This window comes from Cervus elaphus, chromosome 21, assembly GCF_910594005.1.
Source record: "Cervus elaphus chromosome 21, mCerEla1.1, whole genome shotgun sequence".
Taxonomy (NCBI): domain Eukaryota; kingdom Metazoa; phylum Chordata; class Mammalia; order Artiodactyla; family Cervidae; genus Cervus; species Cervus elaphus.
Genome location: NC_057835.1, coordinates 42,774,629 through 42,796,581, shown reverse-complemented (window position 1 = coordinate 42,796,581; position 21,953 = coordinate 42,774,629). Strand labels below are relative to the sequence as shown.

The 21,953-nt window shown below is 42.2% G+C and overlaps 1 protein-coding gene and 1 long non-coding RNA gene across 2 annotated transcripts in view; one reads left to right on the top strand and one right to left on the bottom strand.

Annotated features, from left to right (window-relative positions):
- ZFHX4 (zinc finger homeobox 4) overlaps window positions 1-10,705 on the bottom strand; it is a 201,243-nt gene extending 190,538 nt beyond the window's left edge. Inside the window, 1 exon segment of the mRNA XM_043879158.1 lies at window positions 10,575-10,705. The gene's annotated coding sequence lies outside the window, so the exon portion shown is untranslated.
- On the top strand, window positions 8,860-9,537 carry LOC122678977. The gene is made up of 2 exons (XR_006336301.1): window positions 8,860-9,152; window positions 9,406-9,537. It is a non-coding gene; the product is annotated as an uncharacterized LOC122678977 (long non-coding RNA).
- Window positions 10,706-21,953: the final 11,248 nt, after the last annotated feature.

Below are 21,953 nucleotides of genomic sequence, written 5' to 3'. Positions count from 1 at the left end.
ACACTATTTCTGTTCTAATTTGCTTCTTATAAAAAGACCCCAGAAATGCATTGAAAACGTCTAGAAGCCCCTCAGAACCAAAGCAACTTGTGACGAAGGAGAAGCAGATAATAAGGTGGAGGAATAGCCACCTAGATATCATCAAGGTATCTGCCAATGAGAAAACATAAGAAGGAGACTACCCTTTGGCCCTACCCCTTAGGCATCCTCCTTGCCTAATTTCTACCTCCCTCCCTTTGGGGACACATGTATACCTATGGCTGATTCATGTTTGTGTACGGTAAAAGCCATCACAATATTGTAATTATCTTCCAATTAAAATAAATAAATAAAATTTTTTAAAACTGAAAAAAAGAGAGAGAGAGAGATAGGGGGCATCTCAACTCAAAAGGTCTATGTAGATTTGCTGTATTAAATACCCTTCAGGAGAGCATATAGTAAAACCAACTATTGAAAATAATGAAAAGGGAAATATAAGGTGTCAGCCCTGTATACATTCACTTCCTTTTATGTTCACAACACATTAGTTTTAGGTAAGCTCTCCAGAAACTCTGAAATACAAACGAGGGATCTGAGGCTCAAAAAGATTAAATAACTTAGATAAGGTCATCTATAACAAGAACTTAACCCAAGGGTCTTATAGATCTAAAAAGACCTCTATTTGGTCACAGAGTTGTCAAAAAATGGAGTAGATTTTAAAACATCTAAGATTTAAGTTAAAATAAACAGTCTCATTTAAAAAGGAAAAAGGAATCCAAAGTAAACAGAATCAAAAGAATGTCTGGTTTTAAACTAAGTGTCATTCTTTTTGTACACTATGCTGCCTCTAAAACATCACAGCATTGTCTTCATTTACTTTCCCTCCACAAAAGAGAAACCTCTTTCTTCTTCACACCATGTTCATGGTTATTAAGAATACACTTTAAGTCACTGAGATCATCAGTATTTTTATGAATCATAGACTCATCTTGCCCATTCAAAGTACCTAGCCTAACCTCCTATGTCATGCAAAAATATGCTTCCAGTCATACTGGTTAGAGGCCCTCCAGATTCTACTGGTCTCCTTTCAGTAAGAGAGAATTCAGTCTCTCAGAGGAGACAGCATCACTGTTGGATTACCATGGCCCATTTTCCTTTTCTTTTCTTCCCCATTTTCACCAGCTTTGCCTTCATTCATAGAACAAACGCTTTTTCAAGTAGCCTATATAGTTGAGTGACCATTAGTCCTAGCGGCGGACTGCTGAGTTCTCCTGACATGTTCCTACCTTGCCGGCTGACTCAACAATTACTTCTCCAGAGTTTAACATCTCATATTTTAAAATGAGCTGATTGAACTGAAGAAGTCTAAGGCAGTTCCCAGCAATGAGCCCTTTGATAGTTTCCAGTTGTCTTATACCCTACCTGCTCTTTTCTGTTGCGATCCTCTTGGCCAGTTCTTAGAAAATGAAAGAAATTTAGTCTACAGAAGGAAATGCTCAGGCTATGCCTATAAACACATCTAAAGAGGAAAGAGAGACATTAATGTGGAAAGGGGGCATAGACGTGTGTGTGTGTGCGTGCATGTTATGTCTATACTCCTAGTTTGTATCAACTAAACCAAAAAGGATGACTCACTCTCAGTTCATTTCTGGGCCCAGGAAATTTTACATATGAATTGCTTTATTCCTAAATGTATGGGAGAAAAGTACTGTGAACTATACTGTAGAAAATCTACATTAATAAAGCCTTTCAGGTTTAATGAAGGTACTTCGGGGAATGACTGGGCCTCTTCAATTTATCCTTCCAATCAGCAAATTTTAAGATTCTTTATGGGCTTCCTTCTTAGAAAGTTTTGTTTTGTTATTAACAATACAACCAGGTGGCATAGACCAGCTCATATGTTTTTGCATTTTAACATTGTTGAAGCTATGGATTTCCTTTCTTCTTTACAGTGAAGGAAAAGAATTTTATGGACAGTTATAAAATGCATATTTTAACCCAAAAGTCAATTTTCCCTGGTTAAAATGATTTAGATCTGAGTAAATGCTTGCAGAATGCTTTCTGTTTTTACAGCTAGGACACAATGGAACCTATAAACTTCATCCTAGAGGTACGCGCTATAATGCATACCATTCAAAAATTATCAACTGTGCACTGTCGTCTCCCCAGGACAAGCAAACATTAGAAATGATCAATCATCTAAATATATGATGATAGTGTGTGAACCCCTGGCCTGAATGACTAAAACACCTACTCAGGGCATTATGACATATTAACTAAGTCAAGCTGCCCAGATCTTAAATTATATTTGTTTATTTTCTCAATCTCTAGAATGTTAAAGTATTTAATTATATCAGAGATAAGCGGTTTGCCAAATACGACTTTAATATCAGAGCCATTTTTAAGTTGTGTGCATACATTCAAAAGTGCCTCCAAATGGCAAATATTTTATTTCACTTACAAACCTTGAAAAGTGTAAGGAGAAGTGGGGAGCGGCCATTCCTGAACTGAGGATTGTATGTCAAACATGAAACCATATCAAACTTTCAAGGCAACTTGTGAACCTCTGAAACTAGGGAATTAACAGAACATCAAATCCCCCAAGATCACAAGGGGAACAATCCGTATGCAAGAAAATAATGCCATTGAGCCCTCATTAAAAGACCATTTTGTCCTTAGCCATCAAAGACTGTGAGTGCACTAAGATCTTGGTTATATCATCAGGATAACTAAAACAAGTGCCAAGAGAAATTGTGCACTTTTAGTTCTCACATGTGTCCATCTGTTCACATATAAACATATATTCTGCTTTCTGTCTGATTCCTAAAAATCTTGATATCAGAATACCCTGGGTTTTTGCCCATTTCCTAAGAATGCAGACATCACATAAGCTACTATTAACCCATGTGTGATCCACTTCATGGTGACTGGAAAGCTGCCAGTTACAACACATGGTGCTTGGTTAACAATGTCTTAAAATATAAATGAATTTATTTTTTAAATTAACACATTTTTCTTATGGAAATACCTTAATAAGCCCTGCTGCATGTAAAAGAATAGCCTCCATGTGGATTTTTTTGTTCTTTTAAGACTTTTTGCAAGCATATCCATAAAGTTAACCATAAAAGTTTCTGAAACAATCCAGAATTTCTTGACAAATTTTTTAAAGGGCTCTAGTAAAGAATTTTGGTGACTTTATATAACAGAGATCAAACACTTTCCCCTTACAATATTCTGTACTCAAGAGGCAACCCTTATATTTTAATTTACGTGAAAACACTTCTGATTTCCCAAGTTTCCATGTAACCATCTTAATAGTACCTCAGCAACTGAACCGTTAAAGTGATGAGGCAAATGGAAGTTCTACAATCTAGTAACAAAACAAGTTAGCTTAATATCTGGTGGAATCTTTCAATCCTACTCTGGGGCAGCCTTCAATAGCTCATTTGTGGTGACCCCCAAATCGGAAAGAGTTTGTTTATAATGTATACATGTAAATAATTATTCACACTGCAGTTGATTTACATATGTACAAAAGAGCCAATTCCCACCTTTGAAAGTGTCTTAACACTTACAGTATTTTAACTGCCCTAATTATGGTTGAAGAAACATCATTAGGAGCCCTGATCACGTAGTCAACTGATAACCAGTTACAGCCCTAACTAGTAACAAGGGAAAACCCTACTGCAAATATTTCCAAGAGTACTTAGACACATTAGGAAAGACTTATCTCAAAATGAAATACATGATACACCTACAAAGCAACATGAAGATGAATTAAATCCTAAGACAATAACGCTGTATCCTCTTCTACCAGCCCATCCCAGCCCCCAAAGCTGACAGGCCACTTAAAACACAACATTGCCAAAAAATCAGAACACACAACTCTTGCCCAAGTGAAGTGCTCTACCAGCTGAAACAACTATTCACAGCAGATAGGTGGAGGGAAGGGGCAGAAGTAACTAAATGATATACACACCATATTGTTGGCCTCTTCTGAAATACCTTTTTGCCAGCAAAGTGCTGGGAATTCTCGATACCCAATAGTCAATATTTGGCTAGCCTAATATGTTTCTGAAAACTCTTCTATATACAAACCTCTGTTTGTCATTCTCTAGCTACACTATTGTCATACATATTACTTCCCAGTGATGATGAAAACTCAGGGCATCTTATAAAGTTGCTGAAATCTGAGCCCCTGCTTGTTTTCTCTAGTCTTGGACAAACATAACTTTAGAGCGAGCAGAGCATAGGCATAAAGAAAGAGGAGCTTGCATTTTCATCTTCTTTTCATCTCAGTCATTCAGTCAGCCATTCAGAACCCTATTCAACAGAGCTTTTCATTATGCAAAAAAATGCTAATCCTTTTCCGATGCTTTCACACTTGTATAAACCCCCATTCCTTCAACTGAAAAGCAATTATATCAGTTTACCTTTCTGTCAAAAACAGGATTAATATTCCAATAACAGAATTTCCTTTCTTTTCCTATCTTTTTGCTTTAGGAAACTAGAGATTATTAGTAGAGGCATTCTGAGAGTAAGAATACATTATTTTAAATATGATTATGTGAACCAATGAGTGGGAAAAGGGGAAGAATCACAAGAAGAAAAAGTCCTTCAGTTACTGCAGAAACTCTTTTCTGTGACAGAACTGACCTTCCCATTGCAGATGCCCAAAGACACGGAGATTCACTCTGGTCTATTAATCAGAAACAAATTATGAAAGAATGTAGCTGGACTGGTTGACACTATCCTGTCTTGGGAGACTCAGTCACAGCCTAGTAACAATGTCCTCTTCATGGGTAATGAACAGCCATGACAAATGGGGCAGAGAAACTATTTATTTGCATATGCAAATTCTCACACAAGGGAAACATGTACAAACAAGTGTCATTGTAAGGTGGATTAGGCAAACAACGCTTTCTTTTTAGGACATTCTGCAGCCCAGAACATTAGTCAGCACAATTAAACCAGTCTCCATGGAGACTAATGAAATTTCACCATGGTATGAGTTAAATTAGATAGCTAGTTATGTGTTTCCACAATCCAACTTGAAATCCATTATTGTTTCAGAACAATACAGCAATTGTGCCTAGCTGATCTTTGCCAGCTCAACAAGCTTCTAAGTTGACAATTTGCATATGTTAATATAATTAAGCACTAATTACATGAAACTTGTACATATTCACATGCACTTTCCCTGGGCGATTTTCAGTTTGAACCTTGGCCAAGTCTTTAACCCTTAGAAAGGTTTTAGAGGGGAAAAAAAAAAAACAACTCTGCCTATGGGTACAGCCCCTAGGCAGACACAGAAAGGCTCCTCATTTATAAACACAAAGCTTAACCTGGCTTCTCATATTTCTAGCAACAATGACAGAAAATATTTTGTGAGTGTGCTAGGGACCAGGGATAAGGGAACAGTGATTGAAGGGTTGGGGGGCGGGGAGTGGATTCATCTTTAAAGACTCATAACTAGTATCTACTCATAGGTAAGTAATAACACTCATTTCAAGAAAAATGTGAAGGAAGCAGTTGCTGTCACTGACATTGTTGAACACTGGGAGATGAAAATGATTTGACAACAGCAAAAATAGCAAGTAGAAAAGGAAAAAGGAGCCAGCAGCACCTAATGAGCTTTACATAAATATATGCAGAGGCAATTAAGCAATGTTAATTACTATGACAGCAGTTAATTGAATATAATTAGATATTTTAAGCCACTGAATAAAGCATAGTTAAGATTAATTTTATTGAGATTAATTGTAAATAAGGATAGATTAACTCTGTGTTTTGACAGGCATAAAAAGTAGTTCTGCAAATGAAGCAGGAGCGTGGCCACCAGTCCAAAAATCATATATTATTTTAATGTCACACCTCAGAATCATCTCCTCAATAAACATGACTTTTCAAACCCAAACAGACAGGAATCTTGAAGAAAAACAAACAGCTTGCAGAGATTAAAGAGCCTTTTGTCCTTTTTCATGTGCATTTCTTTTAACAGACTAAATTAAGCGAGTCTGGTGTACGTGTTTTAGGAAGGAACATTTCACACTGAATGGAAAAAATGTTCTATCACATATGAAATTCGTGCAGCTGTGCGGAACTTGGTCCAGATGGTTTTAGACTATAAAACACCACCAAATGATAGACAGTAGGCCTTCCCAAGATTATGTGATAAAGTCACAATCTTTTATTCTGACCTCCCAAATTTCTGCTTTGTATTATTTCTTGTCAAATCACATATTTTCTTTTACAGTAGTGCTTCTCCAAGAGGGTTAAAAGAACCATCGTGCCTACTAAGTGTTAGGAACTAATATTAAGTGAATGGAAGAAGGCCTCTTTCAACAGATAGCAGCTAAATCACTCAGCCCCAAATGCAATGATAGTCATGACAACGATGCAGATGACAATACTTGGTTATTACTCTCACAACAATGGTTTCTAGAAATATTTCTTAGAGAAAACATTGCTAGATGAAAATCCCTCCCAAAGACCTTCACAACCAAGCTAATCCATGTATACTCTTTAAGAAAATTAACACAGTCTTCAGGAATGCTGAACAAGTCACTAATAAGAAAGGAACTTCAATTGATTTTGAAATTAATCAATAGGTGATTAACATAATATTTTTAAAGCAGCAGAATGTATGTGTGCATATACACATATAGTACATAAACATATATATTATATTTCCAATACTTCTTAGCTCTTAATCGAACAAGGACTTTAGGCTATGGAGCTTGCCTCTACATTGCCTTGCAACTTCTTTAGGATGCCCTTAGTCTTTATAACAAAATTCCTAAAATGGTCTAGTGAAACAAGACTACGACGACAAGCCATTCTGCAGTGAAAGATTTTAAATCATCCAGCCTCTTCTAATAGACTTGAGACTTATTGAGGTAGAAACCATAAAAAATGAAGAAGGGAAATTTAATCCCTGAAATATTGATTTGCACATTAATATCATATAGGCAGAGGGCAATTTGGCTTCGTGGAAATGACACATTGTCGACCCTTGGTGAAGTCAGAGCCAATCTAACTGCTGAACATGTCTGAATCTCAAGAGTTATTAAGGGCTTCCCTTCTTGCCTTTATGACTTTTCTTCAGCCTACCAATGCAATCTTAAATGTATTATCTTTAAGAAATAATTGTAAAACCTCAGGGGTTTTCCAGTTAATGGAAGGGAGGCCAAACCACATCAGATTCTGAAATGCAACATTAAACCCTTGCAATCAACAAAACCACCTCAATTCTCATCCATCCAGTGCAGGATCTAATATTGTTATTAGAGATAATCAAATTTCATTGTGTAAATTTAGGCTCATGGTCAGAATGGAAGCAGTAAATTCTGCAATATTAAACAGCGATTTTCTCAACCTCCTTTATGTTTTCCTTTGCTGGTGCAGCATCTTTTAAAATAATCCAACTAGCTCAAAATTAATGAGCAGATCTGGACTCATCTGCTAAAAACTGCAAAAGATTACAATAAAGCTGAACATGTTTCCTTCATTTTTAACTTTAAGTGGCAACTTTCACTTCCTAGACCTAGAGTCCACTCTCCCTGTTTACCCTACAATTGGTGCTATTGCTTTGACTTACACAGCTGGCTTACCTGACCTTTCTTTGTTCCTTAGGTACATTTCACTTTTCAGATTTATGGTATTTCCCCCATATTTCATTGACTCTATCTTCATTGCCATAAAAAAGAAAACACTTAAATATGAGTTTACTTTTTAAATCCAAAAGCAACCAGCTACTGAATAAATATACAGTGATACTCTCTTCCCAGTTTATGCCATAAATATTAGAATCTTAAAAAAAAAAACTAACTTGTATAAACCTTATGATCCCCACACTGAAGCCAGGTGCAAGAGGTTAAAACAGCTGGCTAGCCATCTTTTATTTTTGTGTGCCTTCCTGCTGATTGAAACCGCAAAGGTTGAAAACTATCAAATATTCCCTTAAGGATTTTTTTTTTTAAGAAGAGGAAGGAAAAAAGAAAACCTTCCTTTTATTTAACATGCTCTTCTGTGGAGAAGAAAAACTCTAAAACACAATCAGTCATAGAGATAGTGAAATAATCCCAATCTCTCCTTTCTGTTGTATTTAAAGCATCCTTTCCAACAACTTCTAGACCCAATTGTTTGTATTCTTCAGTTAGAAAAGAGAAAAGAGGGGGAAAAAAAGAAAGAAAGAGAGAAAGTCTGAGCTTGCTCTGTCAGTTTTGCCAGTAAATATAAAGTAAAACAAGTGTTGATGGCACCGAGAGTGTTACATACCCGGGCTGTGTTTTTGCATTGCTCTCAATGGAAGCGATCGATGCCCGTGTCACTGTCGCGTCCCAATCGCAGCCAAGTCTCAGCCTTAATCTAAGCAACACCCGAAAAGGCAGCGGCAGCCGCAGCCTCTCCCTGACTCTTCCATCCATCCACCCAACTAAAAATATAATACTACATATGAGCTTTAACCACTCCACGTTTATAGGGATCAAGCCACTGAAAATCCAGGAGAACACAATAAAAAAAAAAAAAAAAAAAAGCCCTCCTTCTGTCTCTTGTCTGTCTCTCCTCTCTCTTCCTCTCTCCCCTCTCTCTGTCTCTCCTTTTGCCATCTACATGATCCTTGATTAAACATGGAACAGAGTTAATAAAAAAAAAAAGGGGGGGGGGAGGACTCAAGGAGAGGAAATGCAACTGTCAGAAATCGGGACCGCCAGATTTCCTGGTGAACCTGCCTCTGACTGAGTCAGTGTCAATCCACCATCTTCCGCCAGTGAACTTGTCTTTGGGTTTTTGTTTGGTTTGGGGGGGCTGTTGTTGTTGTGTGTGTGTGTGCTTTTTTTGGAAGGGGGGAGGGGAAAGGAGAGGTGGGGGCTGGAGGTGGGGGGAGTAGGGAGAATGTGTGTCTGTGAGTGTGTGTTGAGTGTGAGTGTGTGTGTCTGTGTCTGTGTGTGTGTGCAGGGGTCGGGGTGTGTGGGGGGGGGGGGCGGAATCCGTGTTCGCGATCTGAACCTCTGGTACCTACAAGGAGGGTGTCTCACCGAACGGTAGCTAAGACCTCACCACAACCGCGCGGGAGCGAGGAGTCGCGGCCAAAGGCGCCAGCCCGAGCCTCCGCTCTGGGCCGGACCCCAGCCCGAGCGGCCGAAAGGAGCCCCCCGCCCGGATCGCAGGTAACAAAAGAAATACAAAGCAGTGCACCGTCCTCGGGGCTGGGGTGGGGGTGGCGGAGGGGGGGAGGGGGACAGGGTGGGGATTCCTCTGGAACTTGGGCATCGGCAGAGAAACTTTATCCAATTCCAGGAGAAATTTTTATTATTATTATTTTTCCGATCGAAAAGAGCAGAAAGCCTGGGAGGGAGGGGGGAACGAGATAGAAGTAGAAGGAAGGCGAGACCCGACGCATTCCAGCCCCTCTTCCCTTAGCTGCTCCGGGCCGGAAGGCGCACTTGATGCCCGGAGAGGCGAAGAAGGTGAAGTTCGTTTGTAGACCTGGAACCCCTTTCGGGGGACGTCAAGGGCGGGGGTACTGGGGAATAAATCAGTTCTCACAACCAGCCACAGCTCTCCCAACCATAAACACACACACACACACACACACACACACCCTTTGCCCCCCCCCCCAAAAAAAACCAGATTCTTGACCCCCGGCCTCGGGCAGCTGTCCTCCGGTTTAAGGCACACCCGGTGGCGAAAGCGCCGGGAGAGAGCTGCGGCCGCCTCGCTGGTCCCCGGCCCCGAGGCCCGGCGATCCTGCCTCCTAACGGAACTGCCCGGAGTCCTCCGGCGCCCGAGTCCGCGCCGCCTCGCGCTCAGGCGGGCCGGCGTCTACCTGCAGCCCCGGCACGCGCTCCACCCTCTCGGAACCCCCTGCCCTGGGGGGCACGGAGCACCGGGCCTCCGCGCACCGAGCGCCCTTCGCGGAACTTGAGCCAGGGAACGGTGGGTGATGAGAGGAGGAGAAAATCGCGGCTGAACGGGAGGGTAGGGGAACAGGGAGAGAGGGGTTCCGAGCCCCCACCGACCACCTTCCAAACTTTCGGAGGAGGGGTGCGAAGGAAGGGGGCATGCCGACCCGGGCACGGGGGTGCGCCCACCCCCCCCGCCCCCGGCAGTGTCCCCGGGGCCGCGGAGCTGACAGCTTCCCCGCGCCTCGAGAAAGCCCCGGGCTCGCGGTGGAGACAGAACCCGAAAAGACAGGCAAAAGGAGAGAAAACTGCTCGGCCAAACGTGGATGATCCGCCACTTAATCCAAAAGTTAAATCCCGAAAAACGCATCTCCCCCCCCCGCAAGAAAGTGGAAAATCAGATCCTTCAGTGCCCCCTCCCTCCCTCCGCGGAGCAAATCCTGGAGCCAAAAAAAGGGGGGGAAAGAGATAGCAAAGGGGGGCAGAGCGGAAGAGATGGTCGGGCTGAGGGGATGTGAGCGAGAGCGAGCGAGAGCGAGCGAGCCGGGGGCAGAGAGGGAGAGAGGCGGAGAGGGAGAGAGAGGGAGCGAAATATCAAAGATTGTGCAAGATCAGGCTGGAAAGATAATCGATACTCGACCTAAATTTAACACAAACTACTCAATAAAAGTTAAAGAAAAAACTTACTTTCCATTTCCCCTGCAGTTCCTACTCGATCTTCGCCTCTTTTTTGTTTTGCTTTTATTTTACTTACAGCTGATCACATCCAAGTAAAACGAGAGGGTTCATTAAAAAAAAAATAAAATAAAAAAATAATCCTCGAACTTTATTGGGTGAAAATCAAAACGCTGGAGCAGAAAGTGGGGGGCATGGAGCGGTCCTCGGGGATCCGGGAGGAGTTAAAGCATGTGCCGACCGCGGTCTCGCTGTTTGGTTGTGAAGGGGTTGGGAAAAGGAGGAAAGGAAATGAAAATCCGATATGTCTTTATTCTGCTAATTATTATCGTTTTAGCCCTGTTTAAAAAAAATGGCTGATTAAGTTGAGTGCGCATGTCTTTGTGTGTCTATTCCCGATATGCACTCTGGGAATGAGAGAGGAGAGCGAGGGAGAGGGAGAGGGAGCGGGGGGGAGAGAGAGGTGTAATTAGTGAGGTGATCAACATTCCCCAGACTGCAAATGACGCGCAGCCCGGACTCGGAGCAGCCCCGGAGCCTCGCGGCTTCCGAAGCTCGGAGCGCTGCGGCGGGAGCCCGGGACGCGGCGACCGCGGAGAGGGCAGGGACTGGGGACCTCCGGGGCCCGCACCCCACGCGCCCCTGTGCGCGCGACTCCCAAACTTCATTAGACACACACACACACACACACACACACACACACACACACTCAGCAAGGAGGGGGAGAAAATAAAACACAAATACCTCCCAAGCCGTGCCCTTTAACCACTCGGAAAAAGAAATTTTTTTTTCTCATTTTAATGAGGCAAAGTAATTATTATCGGACCAGAGATGTGTTTACTAGAGAGCTTTAAGCAGCAATAGGAGAGTGAGGGCACTGGAAAGGTTTTCTCTGCTGAGTTACTTCTGCTACGTCCAGGAAAGCACTTTAATGGCGAAATGCAGGATCCTGAGCAAATATGCAGATATATGTAAATAAAGGGTGCCTGGCTGTGTGCAAACACCGCTCTGCCCTGCCTATTTCAAAAGGCGGGATTGCACCCAGGATCCGGAGACACTCAATTTAAACACGTTATCTTTCGCTGGCAACATGCAGGAGAGAAAACCCAGGGCATGGAAGATGGAAGGGGTTAGTTTAGTCAAAGTAAACTTTCAAATGAGGATAAGTGCTGGTTGCAAGGGTGTTCATGAGGGTCTTGATGTTAGCCTTTATGTAATATTTTTGAATATTTTATCAGAATTGCATAAGTTCAATGTAATAGCTTTAAAAAGACTTAGGAAGAAAACCTTTCATCTTGTGAGTCTGTTGAATTATCTTTCTTGAAGCACATTATGATGAATTTTAAAACCCTACTACAGATCTCATTAGAATGAAATATACTTGGTATTTTCTGGTGCAAAATTTAAGGTGGCTGATTCTCATTTGAAAATCTAATTATCTCTTTCCAATATTACAAATGTGAATATGAGTGACACTTTCATTAAAAGATAATTAACTAAAACTAGGAATAGACATACTTTTAAATACCCCCTACTGAATATGGAATATATATCTCCCTCTATATATATCCTTTGCTACTCAAAGATAGCATCTCAATACACTGCCACACCACAGGTTACAAGTAGACACCATCTATGCAATATTTCAAAAATAGGAATTCTAGAGAGAAGGTGAGAGTAACAAATCAAACAAGCAAAGAACAGGAAATACTTGCAATGGCCAGCTTCCTGGACAGGTGAGGCATCAGCTCCTTTGGAGCTGACAGGCCTTTGAAGTTCTGGATGGCCAGGATCTGCTTCAAAACCTTGTCTTAGGCCTTAAGCACCAAATCTAGGAAATAGCAACTGAAAGGTTTATTGCGCAAGCACTAGGAACAACAGAGCCTGCAAACATGCATCTTTCTGGGCCTGAAACCTTGTGTTATCAGGGAACATTTGGAAAATCCTAAGACTGATGCAAATGGGATTAAAAAACCAAACAAAACACCTGGAAGGATAAAAGCACAGGCGTCAAAAGAGCAGATTTAGGCCCAGATCAGGAAAGCTGGTTGCCTACAGCAGCTGGTTAAGGTTACAATGAAAGTGCAGAGGCTTGGAGTGGAGAATAAACCCTAGATATGGTCTTTATTAAGAGAGAGAGAGAAAAAAATCTCCCACCTTAGGAATCTAGAGTCAGTACAAGTTCTAGTGTGTTAGAAACCAGGACTACTAAACATTAACAGAAAGAAAACTATCTACCTCTCTAAAGACTTCCTTCCATTTCAAACTTGTTTGGGAAGAAATCTGCCCAGAGTGGATGGCTTCCTAAAATTTCGGAGTTACTTTGTTTACAGCCCCACCTTTATATGGCAACTCTCTCAGGAGTCTGCTAGTGGGTGTCTGATTGCGCCTCAGTGGGGTTTATCCATGTGCCTTAGGAAATATACATACCCACGAGAGTAAAATTTAAATTCCCTGCAACTTACAAGTGAAGAAGGTGTTTATGTAGCGTTACTGTTTATCGAAAAACACCCCAGAGAGCAAAAATTCTGGCTTTAAAAACTATTTGAGGTGCGTGTATGGGGAAGAGGGTGGGGGCTTTTAAAGAGGCTAAGGGGAAATGAAGGCAGGGGAACTTTCAGGTTCAAATCAGAAAAGATCAAGCCCATCGCGGGAGAGGGTTCCATGTACAAGCTCACTGATGGAAAAACCATTTCCTGAGATTTCAGACGGGTAAATGCCTATGATGAAGGAAACACCTGAGAACAATAAGTCTGTTTCAGGCTCAGGTGAAGAAAGGGGTCTATTTCTGGCATGGAAGAATAGGGAAATGATGATCATTTCGTTTTCAAGTTCTCCTTTATTTCTTTTGCCTCCCCCCTCCCTGAAACATCATCAATAATATTAATGTTATTAATGTCAAAACACCAAACGTCAAATAAGGAAAACCATTTTTAAAAATTTGGTGGCTATTTCTCTTCTATGCCCGCATCCCTTCTTCTCTTGAAAAATACAGCTGGGGTCTGTGTGTGTGTGTGTGTGTGTGTGTGTGTGTGTGTGTGTGTGTGTGTGTGTGTGTGTGTGTGTTGGGGGTCTGGTTATTGAATTCTAAGTAAGAAAACAAAAGGAAGAAGGATTTGTAAGAGGGGCGCCCACTTTTGCAATTTCTTCTGCTAGCAAGTATTCCCCCTTCGTGTGTGTGTGTGTGTGTGTGTGTTATTTTGAATCATCTCCTCCTGCTCCTCTTTCACCTCTTTCTTAAGAAGACAGGCTGGGGTGAGAGTCGGGGGTTAATGGGCTGAGGGGAAGGGGCAGAGAGGAACTAGCGCAGAGTCAAGAGTTTCCTCCAGGGCTCGGCCTTGGAGCGCGCGGAGGGGAGCTGGGAGCCGCGGCCGCAGGTCTGCGAGGGGTGGGCCCGGAGGCGCGGAGCGCGGCACCGCGGGCAGGGGCGCGGCACGGCGGGCGAGCTCGAGCCCAGCCGGCTGGCTGCTCCGGGGCGCGGGCGCGTTCCGCCAGGCTCGACCCGGCTGGGCCGCTGCCCCCGGCGCCCTCGTCCTCGGCCCCTGGCTCCGGGAAACCCAGCTGCTCCGCTCGAGTCCCTGCGGACTCCTGGCCGTCCACCTTTGACCCTGCACCCCCACCCCACCCCCATCATCCTGCTGTCCCTAAACTCTGCGCGAACCCGCCGCCGCCCTCACTGAACGCTGGGCCACTTTTGATTCCAAAGTGAAACGGGCCGAGGTTTGCCTGCCGCACCCAGAACTTTGCCCAGACCCTCTTCTGCACTTTCCCCAGGGCTGCCCCCGGAGAGCCCAGCCCCCGGCTGAGCACCCGGACCCTGACCCCGGGTGCCGAGCTGGGGGAGCACCCAAGAGGGCGACCAGGTGGTTGGGTGTGGAGTGTTGGCAGCAAGGAGTAATTAACATGGAGACAAAAGGTAATTTCCACTTCTAGACTTTTCCTCGGAGTGTTTCATTCCCCACATCTCTGCGGCGGACACTCTGGGCTTTCCCATCGGTTTGATGAGGCTTTAACTGTCTACTCCCCACTTCCCCCGCCCTGCTCTGGCCAAGTCTCTAATAAATACCCCACCTCCCTCTCCCTTAAGTCTTCCAGTCCCAGACCAACCCCTGCCCAAGGGGGAAAGGTTCCCAGTCTTTTGACCGCGCTTCCGGGGTCTATAGATGAGCTCAGTTTGAAACGAGGTATTACAAGTGATTTCAGCGTTAGGAACTCTTTATATCACCACAGACACTTTCAGATCCTCAGCCCCCCTCCTCCTTCCCTCTTTCTGTTGGGTCTTCTCCACCCGGGGGCTATTTAACAAAGGCAGTCTGTTAACTAACATTTTTGTTTAACTCAGCAACTTCTTTCCAAAACACACTTAAACCTGATACCAATATCTGTCATTTTGAGTGGAGAGGTGTGTGTGTGTGTGTGGTGGGGGGTGTATATGTAACGGGGAGATGGTGAAGTTGACAGTGAATCGGAAAGTGCAAGGCATATTGGGGAAAGTGTCACGAACATTATATTTCCAGTGGAATAACTGAAGAAATTGTGTGGGAAAGCCACTTCTCATTACCGTGAAAAAAAGTATTTTTCCTTGAGAATTCACAAAAGGGAGGGAAAAGAATTAAAATATGAACTAACATCCAGAATGGACACTCTCTTTGATGGTGAGAGTGAACTAGATAAAATGACATTCAAAGAGGAAAGGCATTGTGAATGTGTGAGTGTGTGAGTGTCTGTGTGTAGTATTTGTGGGCAGTTCAATCCCTCCTTCACTGATTCTCTTCCCTCCCCCAACCTGGTTCTTCTCTGTAGCCTCCTTTTTTGTTGTTGTTGTTGTTTAAACATAAAAATGACCCCCTCCTACTCCCAGGTTCTATCTCTGTATTTCCATATCCCCATATATGTCTCTCTTTTCTATACTTAAGTCCAGTTTTTGCTTTAACTTTGAAGTAAATCGGTTTTACCTTTTTTCCCCCCTGGAGGTTCTGACCCGGTTTTGTGTGTGTGTGTGCGTGCGCGCGTGTGCAGGGGGTCATTATGTAGAGTTAGACACAGGTAAGGTAAGATATGGGGAGGGGAGAGGGGTCATGGAGGGTCTGAGGGAAGAATTAAGCCAGGGGAGAAAGGAAAGACAAGAGAAAAGTCAGACGCCCTCTGGCCTTCCAGAGGTCAGGGCTCAGACAGTGCTGTGACCTCCTTCCCTCTAGGCAACCAGCCCAGTGTTTATAAACAAAATCAGACAGGTCTGTTCCCAAACAATAGCACTTCACCAACTTCACAAGCACTTCTATAGCTCTTATGCAAATGAATGAGAACTCCTTATCACCACTGCCCCCCCCCCCCATCCCACACACTTGCACACTCACACCATCCAGGGTCACAAACACACCCTTCTCAAAATACAAGGAGATATTTCCAGCAAGAGTAGCCAACGAAATTTTACATTCGGTCTGGGGAAGAGCTCTAACAGACAACGATGCAGATGGGAAAAGACAGACAAGCGAGGGAAAAAAAGAATAACTGTGATTTCACTGAATAGAAGATACAGTTGTGATCTTTTTAAACCTGAAACATCTATATTTAGTCAGTGAAATGCAGTATAGACAATATATTAACTGTAGCCACCAAACAGAATTATTTTAAAACAAGACATTACAGTCATCCAAACATCCACATTTCTAAGGCAAAAAAAAAAAAGGTCCAGATCTTTATAGTTGAAGAAAAGCCACCACCCACCTCTGTATGAAACATCCCTAAATATTAGACAAAAGCACCATTAAATCCTACAGCAAACAAACAGCCCATCTGATCTAAGTTATAAAATGTATAATTAAATCCATCTTTAATTACAAAAGGCAGCTAGCAAACCAGACAAATCAAAGATTTTGAAACAAATGTTGTTTGTCAAGGTATAGAAATGATAACTTTACATTGTAATCAAAATTCCACTTTAGGAATAAACTACAAGAAAGGGAAGAAAAGCTGAAAGCAAAAAAAAAAAAAAAAAGCATTAAATGATTTTCCAAGTTTTACTTTAAAATAATTATCAGTAAAAGTCTAACAGAAAAAGGTTAAAGAAAATATACCTCAGAGCAAAAAGATCATCTCCTTTTCTTCTTTGTCTATCAGTCCCCTGTTAAAGCATATGGAAAATGTTTTCAAAATGCCCAGATTTGGCACATTGTCATTGCAAAGAGAGGAGCGCAGTGATGCTGTTAGAGAAAATGGGAAATAAATTCAGGATTGGGTGCTGCCTCCTTCAATGCGGATTTATCTAAGTTTAATTTAATATTCCGCAATCACTGAATGATCGCATATAATTCACCAAGATTTTAAGGGGCTTTATTTAAATACCTTGAACAACAAGAGGTTGAAATTTAAACCATTGCGGCCATTGCTTGTATTTTTCAAAATTTTCCTATTAGAAGAACTTTAAGTGGCAATTTCTGATAATAAAAGAAAAACGATAAAGGTTTGGGTTTTTTAAAGGGTTTGTTAAAGGAGAACATTAGCTTTATTAAAATCATTCTGAACGTAAAATCAAAAGCACAAAATGGTTGTTTGTAAAACACTAAACCTTTAATCGATTTTATTGGCATTCCGATCGATTAGATAAACGGAAATCTATAGCAAACATCAAAGCATTTAAAACATTTTCTCTATCTCATTTATAAACAAAACTTTTCTTTTCAGCAGAAAAAAATGATTATCAAACGACTAACAGGAAATTCTTCAGATATCAAATTACGATAATAAAATTATTTCCACATGGAAAGGGATAATGACAATGATGATAGTAATTACAATAATGAATAATTCAACAACCCTTTGACATGTATGGAAGAACCTCGAGCAGAAACCACTCTTGGAGGGGGGCTACTTTAAAATAAATACTTTCTTCATTTTAAAAGGAAATATTTTTAAGAGACAGCTGAAGGGGAGTAGCTTAGGTGTGTCTGTCGGACTAGCGTTAATTTCCCTGCAGTTGCAAAGGAATCAATTTCTTTACCGGCGTTTCCCTTCCAAATTGAGTTACTTTTTATTAGCAAAGATTAATATGCAAATGTCAGTGAGCCCTACCAGATTTGGAAACTTCTGTCTGAACCTGTCTTCTAGTCAAACTAAAACGTGATTCCCAAACTATAGAGGAGGAGGGGGGGACTGGACGCCCCAAACCTGAAGGTCATCACACACATCTGATCCTTTAAGTGAAGGAAAATAGTTCATTTAGAGCTAGGAGAACTGTTGTCCGGAGTAATGCAACCATCAGAGCTTCTGGCATTCTGGCTGCAGCAAGAGGAAGTGTTGCTGTAACGGGTATTATGTTTATTTGTTAAAGAAAATCAATGAAAGTGGCTGTAAAGTAGTTAGTGAGACGTGGGTTTGGGACTCGCGGTGAATCGTGACTCCGGCAGGCTGAGCGAGCAGCTCTTCTTCTTGCCAGGGAAGTCCCCGCGTCGCCCCGAGCCGGGCGCTGGCGGCGCGGCACCTGGTCCCAGCTCGCGGGTGCTGCCCCGCGGTGCTCGCGCCAGCGCCCGAGTCCCTGCAACTCTGTCCTTTCTGCCTCAGTCCAGGCGATCGCTGCCTCTGGTTGACAGAGGGGGCCTTCCCACGCCCTCCCGCCGCTGCACACACCTTTTTCCGCCTGCTCTCTTACTGACTCTAGTAGTGCCTTTACGCTACAGGTCTGAACTTCTGCACTTCTTTTTCCTTCTCCTGGCATCTCTCTCTTCTGCATCTCTTCGTCCCTCCGGTGAATCGCCGAATATTTCCTGCCTCCCCCGCCCCTCCCCCGTTTCTCTCTCCTGCCGTTTTAATTTAGCACCCGGGTCTTCTTACCCTCGCACTCCTATCCTCTCCTCCAGACATTCCAGAGAGTTCTCATCACACCAGAATGCACTCTCTTTCTCCTCCTCCTTCTCCCCTTGGGTTGGAGAGCCGCGGCGGGGGGGGGGGGGGGGGGGGCAGGGGGAGCGGGGAAGACTTCGAGTTCAACTCGCAGGGGTTTTATTCTATTCTTTTAACAGGTTTACTTTCCCTTTTCTTCTTTGCGTAACCTTCACCTACCTCCTAATTTATAACAGAAGCGGGTTCTTTCCCTTTCATTTCCTAGTTTACAGTTCCCGTCTGGGGTTGTGCGTCGCACACGCAACTCTCTGCATCCCACCTCTCACGCCAGCACCGTTCCCGCACCCCCCATCCCCCGGGCTACTATTTTCTTTTACTTGGTTGCCGTCTAATTGCACTTTCTCTTCTCAGGATTAAGTTAGTTATCCTGATTTAAAGTTCTCCGGATAGCACCTCTTTATTTGTCAAATGACTTCATTTCGCAAATTGAAGGGTGGGGGTTGAAGGGGGCAGTGTATCACCCACTTAAGTCCCTTTTAACACCCCAGTCCCACCACTACCCGCCCGGGTCATGTCTTGTGTGAATGATAACGAATTCCGGACGATTTTCCCTCTCAATGCGTGCCGATTACTTAGGAGTTATTCCTGAGCGCGTCTCAAACCCCTCACTTGCATCCTCTGGCTTCGAGTGGTCATCCTTCCGACCTTCCCACCCCCACCCCGCCTCCCGTCCCCGGCAGCCCTGGCTGCGGGCGGAGCGCAGTCTAAAGACCTCGTCCTCTCACTTCTTGTTTCTTGCTGCTGCAGCTGCCGCTGAAATTCGCTGTGGCCGCTGCCTCTTCCCGCTTTAATCCCAGACCTCCAGTCATTGGGCAGCTCCTCAGAGGCAAGAAGTCAACACCATGGCAACCCGACAAGCCTATCAAATCACCGGCTGGTGTGACAGCGGCAACACTGCAGGCAGGAGTGGGTTGGGCAGAAGAGCAGAGTGGCCGCCGCGCTCAGGTACACGGTCTGGGAGTGGACCGCAGCTGTCAGCCTCCAGGGTCTGGCTACACAGATGTGCACCACCCAGTTCCTACCCCTACCCTGCAGGTCTAGAAGAAGAGGAGGGAAAGGAGGGGGCGGGGGAAGGGATGCGTGTAGATTGGAAGAGCTTCGCAGGAGAGTTTCAAGCTAAAAGTAATCAGAGCCCTAGATATTGTAAACTAAAGATGCCTTGTGTCCCCGTGTTCCCTGAAACCCAATCACAGTAGCCTCAGAATCAAATTTAAAGGGTTTGCACAAAGGTATGGGGTTTTTCTTCACCAGTTCTATCACTTGCTTGGACAAAGTTAATGAAACATTCTGGAGTTCCAAAAGGATATAGGAAACTGTGACCTTTTTAAACCTTTACTGTCTGCAAAGTGTTGGATTCTGCAAAAACTCAACGTCACTTTCAGCTATGCTGATTGCCTTGGAAATGACCTACACTTCACCTGAAACTGCCCTTTGCCTGTTCTTTCCTAAAATGTGGGCTGTGTGTAATGTGTGTTCTAGATCTCAGTTCTCTAGAGAAGAAGCAGAGCCTTAACTGGGAAATTTGAGCGCTTCTCTTGGGCCTACCCAGTCTTTGTAATTTCCTCATTTTCCTTAAGACACTCCCAAGTAGGCAGACAGAATAAGATGGGACTTTTGCTAATATTTTAGAACGACTTGTTAATTAACATGAGATAGATTGAAAATACATTTTTCTTTTTTTGATTTTAAAAGCACAGAGTGTTTTTGAGAAACACAGCATACTTTTTCTCCACTGTAATTCCACGGTGAAACCTTTAACAAATATTTGTATGGTACGTTATCATTAACCATATAAGCCCCTCTATCACTGCTCTCAGCATTGATTTCAAAGTTTCAGAACACGCCTTTGTCTGTTGAAGTTGGATAGGACAGAAAGAGAAATCCATTTCATAATGAAGTTCCTGTGCAATATTGAGGAAATCTTGTATGAATTCTAAAATCTACCCTTAAATCTACCTCACATAAACACAATTCACTAAATAAACAGCTTTCATATTGATCTAACATCTAAACTTTTTTAGGCTCTAAAGTGTATAAGTATTTAAATTATCCTTGGCATGCATAAAATCCTAGAGGACTGGAACGGTTTCTTAAAACAGCAATTGTAATATTAAGCAAAGTAGGACAGAACCAATTTTTGTGGCTCTAGAAAGAAATTGAATGAAATCCTGAACTTCATTTCCTTGCTTTCTCTGTATTTCATTGTTGATGGATCCTAATATTAAAACAGTACATTTTCAGCATATAATTTATTACAGACTCAAAATGGGTATAATAACTGACTGGAGAAACAGGTCATGATATGCTAGAGAAAACTTTTGGACATAATATGATTTCCCCTGCAGTGAAACTCTAATAGCATTCTGGTAACATTTTCTTATTCTGTGCCACTCTGCAGAGTTGTTCAATGAAGAACCATCAAGCACAGAGAACTGAAATTTGGTTATAGTTTAAATAGTTAACTGTGCCAAGTTATTGATATCCTTTAATATTTTTGCTAATTCGCATTGCATTTGATAGGTACTGAGTGTTTATAGTGGGAAATGTATAAAGAAACATAATTCCATGGTTTTAAATGAAAATGCATATATGTAATCTGTTATCTTCCAGGAACAAACTTGAATTTAAAATGTTCTCAAAGAGAAGTTCAACGAAATGTGCAAAAACCTTTCAGTACATTTTTAGCTTCAGTATGAATAAATGGGTACAGGAAATATAACACTTAAAAATTTGTTATTTCACTTAATGAAATAGCATACTTAGTTAGTGGACGACTTTATTTATTTATTTTTTTGGCAACTTTAAATACCTTAGGTTCTATAAGACTATTTGTATTTGAACATGTGTATGCTAGTCAGACATGGACAGATACTATCATTCACATCTTTATTTGTAATATTTCTAATTTTAAAATTAAAATAAGGTGAAGTTCATAAATTAATACACTTAAATGAAAACAAATATCTAAATATTCTATTAGTTCCTTTGCATTTCCTAGAAATGGTAATTTTTTTCTTTATTATTTTTTCCTCTGCCACTTATAAATTATTTACAATTAAACAATTTTTTGTATATACTGGAGAGATATTTATTTTGTCATCATAAATGAATTTAGTGTCTACCCTCAAACATACCCTCAGACTCTTTAGCATATGACCATCTGTTTAAATATAGATGTATGTACATGCCACACACATGTTGCTAGTCAGCTCTATGTTCAAATCTTTACAATTAAAACTATTTTCTGTACATTTAGTGTTTTCGCTGTGGATGCTGTTGGAAAGGGAGAATTTGTCTTTTTAGCTAATGAATAAAATGGTGGAATTAAATGTAGTTTAAGTGCTAAATTAAAAAACAAAAGTCAGTGCAAGGCTGCCTTGCTCGTTTTCAGCAGAATGGATACCATCTCCATAGAGTTCATTCTTGACCTTACCTGAGTAAGTACTTTAACTTAAACTATGAGATGCACCTAGAGGGGTAAAACATCGAGCT